The 7,548-nt window shown below is 48.9% G+C and overlaps 2 long non-coding RNA genes across 3 annotated transcripts; both read right to left on the bottom strand.

The window, feature by feature from the left end:
- Positions 1 to 494: 494 nt before the first annotated feature.
- Positions 495 to 773, bottom strand: LOC118558629. Its single transcript, XR_004928392.1, has 2 exons — positions 659 to 773; positions 495 to 579 (listed from the first exon to the last, which is right to left on the bottom strand). It is a non-coding gene; the product is annotated as an uncharacterized LOC118558629 (long non-coding RNA).
- A 3,435-nt stretch (positions 774 to 4,208) lies between these two features.
- Positions 4,209 to 5,172, bottom strand: LOC118558628. Of its 2 annotated transcripts, XR_004928391.1 has the most exons (5): positions 5,086 to 5,172; positions 4,930 to 4,991; positions 4,753 to 4,849; positions 4,576 to 4,659; positions 4,209 to 4,453 (listed from the first exon to the last, which is right to left on the bottom strand). It is a non-coding gene; the product is annotated as an uncharacterized LOC118558628 (long non-coding RNA). The 2 variants fall into 2 exon arrangements; XR_004928390.1 differs by lacking the exon at positions 5,086 to 5,172 and having other exon boundaries at positions 4,930 to 5,077.
- Positions 5,173 to 7,548: the final 2,376 nt, after the last annotated feature.

The raw sequence follows: 7,548 nt of genomic DNA, 5'->3' as shown, positions 1-7,548 counted from the left end.
AAATTACCGTGAACAGCCGTTAACCTGAACTTCCACGACAATCTACAGTGCCGCATAGTGACGAAAATCACACTTTTCATGCAGTGTGTTATCTCAGAAGAAGGTTAAAAGATACAGGGAAAAAAAACTCTTGCAGACTACATGAGAGAAATGTTGCAGTCTAAAGAACTGTCCAATGCAAATTTACTGCCAGGAGAATCTTTTTCTCCACAGGATCCACGAACAGTGAGACCAGGAGACTGGGTGTTCGTCAAAGTCATCAGAAGGAAAAACTGGACAAGCCCAAGGTGGGAAGGACCATACCAAGTGCTCCTGACCACGCCAGCAACTGGGAAGATCGCTGAAAGACCTTCCTGAATTCACCTCAGCCACTGTAAGTTACAGAGAGTGTTAAATACCTAAAAGGTTGGAACAGTGGGGAAGTCCGATTACAAAGTGTCATGATAGGTCTTATATGTTTGGCCCACATGCAGAAACCCACTCGGCAGCAGAGATCAGTTTAACAGTTTATTTAGTAAGAGATGGTCGGACGACCCACGAGGAGATTGAAGAGCAGCGAGACCACGACCCGAAGAATCGCTGAAAGGGAAGGGAAGGGAAGACAATTAGATGAGGAAAGACTCGGGGGGGAGGTACGATCTGAGGTGCGTGAGCTTACCACCGGACGCGGCAACCGGACCAGGGGAGGACGGTAAGGACTCAGTGTGATGTCGGAGCGGACGCAGGTGCTCCAGCGAGCGATGAGGGGCGTGAGTGGAACGGGGGTCCGAGCAGCGTCGCCGACCCTCTGTCCAGGACAGCAGGAGGAACCAGATGGGTTCATGACGACAGGTGTTCACTGAGAGGGAGACTCAAAGAGGCAATTTCTCGAGGTGATCTTCAAGGAGTTAGTCAGAGAACCAAAGCCTGGGAGACACAAAAACACTCGAATAACTCAAAGAGATCTGTCTCGGGACTGAGACAGCGGCCTGAAGTCATACCGTGACTGATAACATTCTGGCATCCTCCTGCTGTCCGCACGCAGTTCTTGTACCGTGGCAAGACGCTGCTGGACCAGTCCCGGTGTGTGTGCCCCGCCCACCAGTCAACTGGTAAAACACCTGCGGAGAGAGGCCGAGCCAGAACAGCCTGGCTCAGCTGACTGAGTCCTGACACCACCCCCCCCCTCAACGATCGCCTCCCAGCGATCTCGAGGATGCGGTGCCAGGGCAGGAGGAAAGGAAGAGGTCTATCATGGACTGGTCTGGAAAGGAGGAACCGGGGATCCAGGAACGGTCCTCTGGACCACAGCCCACCCAGTCAACCAGGTACTGGTACCCTCTACCACGCCGACGGGAGGCCACAATACCCCGGACCTGACGTCCCAGGAGGTCCAGGGCGGGCGGAGGGGGCTCGGCCGGAGGGCAGAGCTGGCTCGTGAGAAAAGGCTTGATTTGAGACACGTGGAAAGTTGGGTGGGCTCTGGAATGGGAAGGTAGGCGGAGCCGGACGGTAGTGGGGCTGAGGACTGAAGTGATCTCGTACGGGCCGGTGAAGCAAGGTGACAACTTCCGACAGGTGGATCTGGAAGGGAGGTCTCGGGTGGACAACCAAACCTTTTGGCCGGGATGGTAGGTGGGAGCAGGAACTCTTCTCCTGTCGGCGAACCTGCGGTTCTGCTCTGCCGTTCGGTTCAGGGCTTGGACGGTCTGGGCCCAGATCTCCTTGCACTTACGGATGTGATGGTCTACGGAAGATAAGGCAATCTCCTTATGGTCATCAGGGAGAAGAGGAGGTTGATACCCCAGAGATGCTTCGAAAGGGGAGACTCCGGTGGCGGTAGAGACATGAGCATTGTGAGCATATTCGACCCAAGGTAGGTAATGACACCAGTCGGATGGGTTGGAGGCGGTGAGACAACGGAGAGCGGTCTCCAACTCCTGGTTCAGCCGCTCTGTCTGACCGTTGGTCTGCGGGTGGTAGCCTGAGGTGAGGGAGTATCTAGCGCCGATGGCAGTGGCGAACTCCCTCCAAACCCGCGAGGTAAATTGTGGACCACGGTCAGACAGAACGTCCAGTGGGATGCCGTGCAAGCGGAAGACGTGCTTCACCAGGAGTTGGGCCGTCTGGTAAGCTGAGGGGAGTTTTCTGAGGGGAACGAGATGGCAGGCCTTAGAAAACCGATCAATTACGGTGAGAATTGTGGTCATACCCTGGGAGGAAGGGAGGCCGGTGACGAAGTCGAGGGCTATGTGGGACCATGGTCGTTCTGGAATCGGTAGCGGCTGGAGCAGGCCTGCGGGGGGTCTATTTAAGGGCTTATTCTGAGCGCAGACAGAGCAGGATTGCACAAACTCCTTAACATCTCTTGATAGAGTGGGCCACCAGAACCGTCGGGAGAGGAACGTGCGAGTCCTGTGAATACCCGTATGGGCTGAAAACCTCTCTGAATGAGCCCACTGGAGGACACGGGGCCGGACTGTGGAGGGAACATAAGTCCGGTTAGGTGGGCCCGTACCAGGATCTGGGTCGGTAGGTAGGGCATCTGAAATTTGACTTAGGATCTCCCACTGGAGAGCACCAAAAGAGAAGGTGGATGGGAGGACGTGAGCGGGCTCCTCGTCAGAATCCTCGGGTGCGTACAGGCGAGACAAGGCGTCGGGCTTCAGGTTCTTGGAACCTGGTCGATATGAGATGTTTAAGTTAAAACGAGAAAAGAAAAGGGACCACCGAGCCTGTCTGGGGTTCAGCCTCCTGGCAGTCTGTAAATAGGCCAGGTTCCTGTGATCTGTCCATATCTGTACTGGCTGCTCGGACCCCTCAAGCCAATGGCGCCATTCCTCCAGGGCGAGTTTGGTGGCTAGGAGTTCTCTGTCCCCCACATCGTAGTTACGCTCGGCCGGGGTAAGACGGCGAGAGAAGGCGCACGGGTGGAGTTTCTGGTCCTGATTGGAACTCTGAGACAATACAGCCCCAACGCCTGTGCTGGAGGCATCGATCTCGACAATGAATTGCTTGGAGGGGTCAGGGTGCACGAGAATCGGTGCTCTGGAGAACCTGTTCTTGAGATCACTAAAGGCCGTCTCTGCTTCTGGGCTCCATCTGAACGGAGTCTTTACTGATGTGAGAGCGTGTAGGGGGGCGGCGATTTGACTGTACCCGCGGACACTGCATGAAAAGTGAGATTTTCGTCCCCGTAAACTACCGCAGATCTCCCTCATTTTCGGCAGTTAACGACAATTTGCAACCCGCGCTTGTTGCCGTTTTCAGTGCCACAAATTGTCGGAACCGGACTCTGACGTATGTGGAGAGCGATCAGCTGTACTAATGGCCCTAATTAGCATATGAATGCAGCGAACCCGCGCGGCTGGCCAGGTCTGGCTTGAATAACCTACTCAGTATTGGCTGAAACCACTATTTTTAAATAAGTAAAATCGCTCCTGATTGGCAGCAAAACCACATGTGGCCAGGCCAGGCTTGAATGTTCTTACTCGTGATTGGTTGATATATATATATATATATATATATATATATATATATATATATATATATATATATATAATTAAGCTGTATATTCATGTTATCCTACACTACTACACTATTATTAGGCTACGATCAAAGACATGAATGAATTTATACAGGAAATGAACATTTGCCAGGAAGATGTTTATGCAAAGAAAGAGCTTTATTAAAACAAACAACTATATACAACGCGAGGATCTGCCCACACATGCGTATCCAAAAACTACAACTCCGTGAACTGTCCGTTTGCCTCCTCGGGGTTGTAGGTAAATGCTGGCAGCATTTTCTCTGAGGCAGGTCCGATGTGCAGACGCCTACTGTGCGTGGCTCTGTACTTCGGCATCGCCTCTAACCGGGACTGCAGCTTCACACAGAGTTCAGAGAGATCCGGTGTTGTGCGCAATTCTGTTCCCCCGTGAAAATCTGTTTCCCCCGTGTCGGGAGCGCGCTTTGCAGCAGGTTTTCCCGGCGCTTCTAGTTGATTTCTCGGTAAAACAAGTCCTATAATCATGTCGAGGTTGTAACATTCAGTTTAATCGGCAACTGTTTACAAAATTGTAAAATAAAACAAAACAGCGTAAGAAGACCTCGTTTATTTATTTTTATTTTACAATTTTGTAAACAGCAGCCGAATAAACTGACTGTTACAACATTGACATGATTATATGAGTTGTTTTACAGAGAAATCAATTAGAAGCGCTGGGAAAATGGCTGCAAAGCGCGTTCCCGACACGGGGGAAACAGATTTTCACGGGGGAACAGAATTGCGCACAACCCTACGAAAAGACGGCGGCCGTACAATCCATAGACATATATATTATGTCTATGGTACAATCCCTCCGGAGACTCCGCCAACGACGCCATCTTCTTCGCCAGACATGAGGTCGATGGTGGCGGACTTCCAGAGTTCCACTTCCACATCCGCCTGCACACTCTGCCTCGATTCCAGCAGCTGTAAAAAAAAAAACGAAAAAAAAAAAACAATGAATCAGTATTATGCGATGGGATGCACTGCGTATGGACACAACACATCAATCAATGCACCTGAAAAATAGTCACCAAATAAAGTCTTACCCTCTTTCTTCTAGCTCGACTCCGAGCTGAACTCTTGGCAGCTTCAGCTCCTGCGTACCGTCTCATAATACGTCTTACAAGCGGCTGGAAAACCATTAAATGAGAGTGGTATGAATAAAAATCAAACGCAAGTCACAATAACAAGGAAGGAGAAAACAGTAAAACAAAGTCACTTACACACAATGTCGTCTTTATCAACATCGTGTAAATTGGACTTGCAGTTATTGCTCAGAGCAAATAGGAGGTCACCGCCTCATTATGAGGCGTGCTTAGTCTGTGAAAACAAAATGTACAGTTATGATCGGTATCTATTTCCTTTTACCGCAGAATGAAAGCATATTCTTTAAATCTTACCCTTGCTCCGGTTCATAGCGCCTGCAATTTGTCTCCGAGTTGTGAAGACGGCGTCCTGCTTACTGTGAATCACAAAAAATACACTTTAATAAAGCTTGTTCTTGCAAGTTGAAGGCGAGTTGAACGCGAGACGTCGTCCAGCTATTGATCACTTACCAGCAGTTGTGGTTTTATTTCATCTTCAGGCTCAGAAGAGGACATGAACACAGTAGCGGAGCGCTCAGCACGTTTTTTTTTCTTCTTCTTCTTCGTCGTCTTTGTCTTCTTCTTCTCTTCTATCATGGCGGATCGCAAGCAACTTTAAGGTGCATACCGCCACCTACTGTTAATGAGTGTGTAGCAACACTGTTTTACATCTATTAAATTCTATTTGTTAATTTTGTATTCTGAAGATAATAAATAATAAATAAATAATGCTTTCCTTAATCTATAAATATCCTTTATATTTCCTTTATTTCCCAATAATCCTTTAAGACACCATTCTTGGCATGTCCTTTTATTCCCAACAAGTTTGTAAAATTGTTGAAGTTACATTTTCATCCATACTACTTTTAATTTTCATCCAATATACTAAACCTAATTTCATTCTTCTGAATTCCAGTGGAGTTTCTCCAGTCTCTACAAAGTAGGGCTTTACGTATATGCACAGGAGCAGTGAAAACACCTATCAACGCTCTTTTAGTAATCTATCTATTCTTTGTAATGTTGTTTTAGCTGCTGCTCCATAAATAAAACTGCCATAATGTATTATTGATCTCATGAGAGCCTTATATATGTTTAATAATGATTGTCTATCTGCACCCCAATTATTTCCAGCCACAGCCTTCAGTAAATGTATAACTTCTAACTAAATAACACACTTTACGAAGCGATCAGTCCACAAGTGAAAAACCAGGAGACTTGTTGATGAAACTTCTGGCCATGATGCTTTTGTCATGGCAATCAACCTTCAAGATTTCTGACAATGCCATCACATCACTTCTTCTGTGCATCAAGTCTGTGAAATGTGGCTCTGTCTTGCTAAAGGTGAAACCTCCCCCTGCAACACTGATTTGCGTTTGTATAGCTCACAGCATTTTCATTTACATGTTAAAGCCTCCCCTAGAATTAGGAGGAGGGGGGGTCATGGGGGGACAACTGCCACATCAATTTCTGACAATTCATGGCAGTTTTCGGTGTTGACTGCAAATTACCGTGAACAGCCGTTAACCTGAACTTCCACGACAATCTACAGTGCCGCATAGTGACGGAAATCACACTTTTCATGCAGTGGGATGAAGCGACGATCGAAGTTTGCAAAACCCAGAAACCGCTGGAGCTCTCTACGGGTCTCGGGTACAGGCCACTCCAAGACCGCCTTGATCTTTTCGGGGTCAGACCGGACCTGCCCCCCTTCTAGGACGAGACCCAGAAAGGTCACCGACGATTGATGAAAGTCACATTTCTTCGCTTTCACAAAAAGTCTGTTTTCCAAGAGCCGCTGGAGGACAAGGCGGACATGGTGCTGGTGTTCGGTAAGATTACGTGAGTAAATGAGGATGTCATCCAAGTACACAAAAACGAAGAGGTTGAGAAAATCTCGGAGGACGTCGTTAACTAAGGACTGGAAAACAGCTGGGGCATTGCAGAGTCCGAAAGGCATCACTAAGTATTCAAAGTGACCCAGGGGCGTCTTAAACGCAGTCTTCCACTCGTCCCCCCGCCGGATCCGGACCAGGTGGTAAGCATTACGCAGATCTAATTTTGAAAAGATCGTTGCTGACTGGACTGATTCTAGAGCGGAGGAAAGGAGTGGGAGAGGGTATTTGTTTTTAACGGTTATGGCATTAAGCCCGCGGTAATCGATACACGGACGAAGGGAGCCGTCTTTCTTTGCAACAAAAAAGAAACCAGCCCCAAGCGGGGAAGAAGATGGTCTAATCAACCCCGCCGCTAGGGACTCTTTAATATATTTCTCTAAAGCCTGTCGCTCTGCCTGAGAAATGTTGTACAGGCGACTGGTTGGCAGCGGAGCGCCCGGTAGAAGGTTGATGGCGCAGTCATAAGGACGATGGGGCAAGAGCGAACTAGCTTGAGACTTATTGAAGACCATCTTAAGGTCATGGTAGACAACAGGTACTCGGCTCAGAATTTCTGGGTCGGCATCGATGGACGGCTGAAAGGAGACCGGACTGCTCGGCACTGCTGACTGCAGGCAGCTGGAATGGCACCTATGCGACCAGGCTTCTACGCGCCTGTCAGCCCAGTTTACGTGCGGGTTGTGCCGCTGTAACCAAGAGCTACCCAAAACAAGTGGCGCTTGTTTGACAGGAAAAACTAAGAACGAGATCTGCTCCCTGTGATTTCCCGAGACCACGAGCTCAAGAGGCTCAGTTTGATGGGTAATCTGAGGGAGAGTCCCGCCGTCTAAGGCAGAAACCTGGAGCGGAGCTCTCAGGGGCAGCGTGTCGAGCTGAGCTCGCCGAACAAAAGAATTATCAATCAAATTAAAGTCGCACCCTGAATCAATCAAGGCAGATAAATTAAAGGTTTCGTGGGGCGTGACGATAGCGGCGCGTAAACAAAGACGTGGAGGAGCAGGGACAGTCGATTTAGTGTGGTCCGCCGGTCTCCCTGCTA

Source organism: Fundulus heteroclitus, unplaced genomic scaffold (assembly GCF_011125445.2).
Source record: "Fundulus heteroclitus isolate FHET01 unplaced genomic scaffold, MU-UCD_Fhet_4.1 scaffold_137, whole genome shotgun sequence".
NCBI classification, from domain to species: domain Eukaryota; kingdom Metazoa; phylum Chordata; class Actinopteri; order Cyprinodontiformes; family Fundulidae; genus Fundulus; species Fundulus heteroclitus.
The sequence above is the reverse complement of the archived record's forward strand: the minus strand, read 5'-3'. Positions and strand labels throughout refer to the sequence as shown.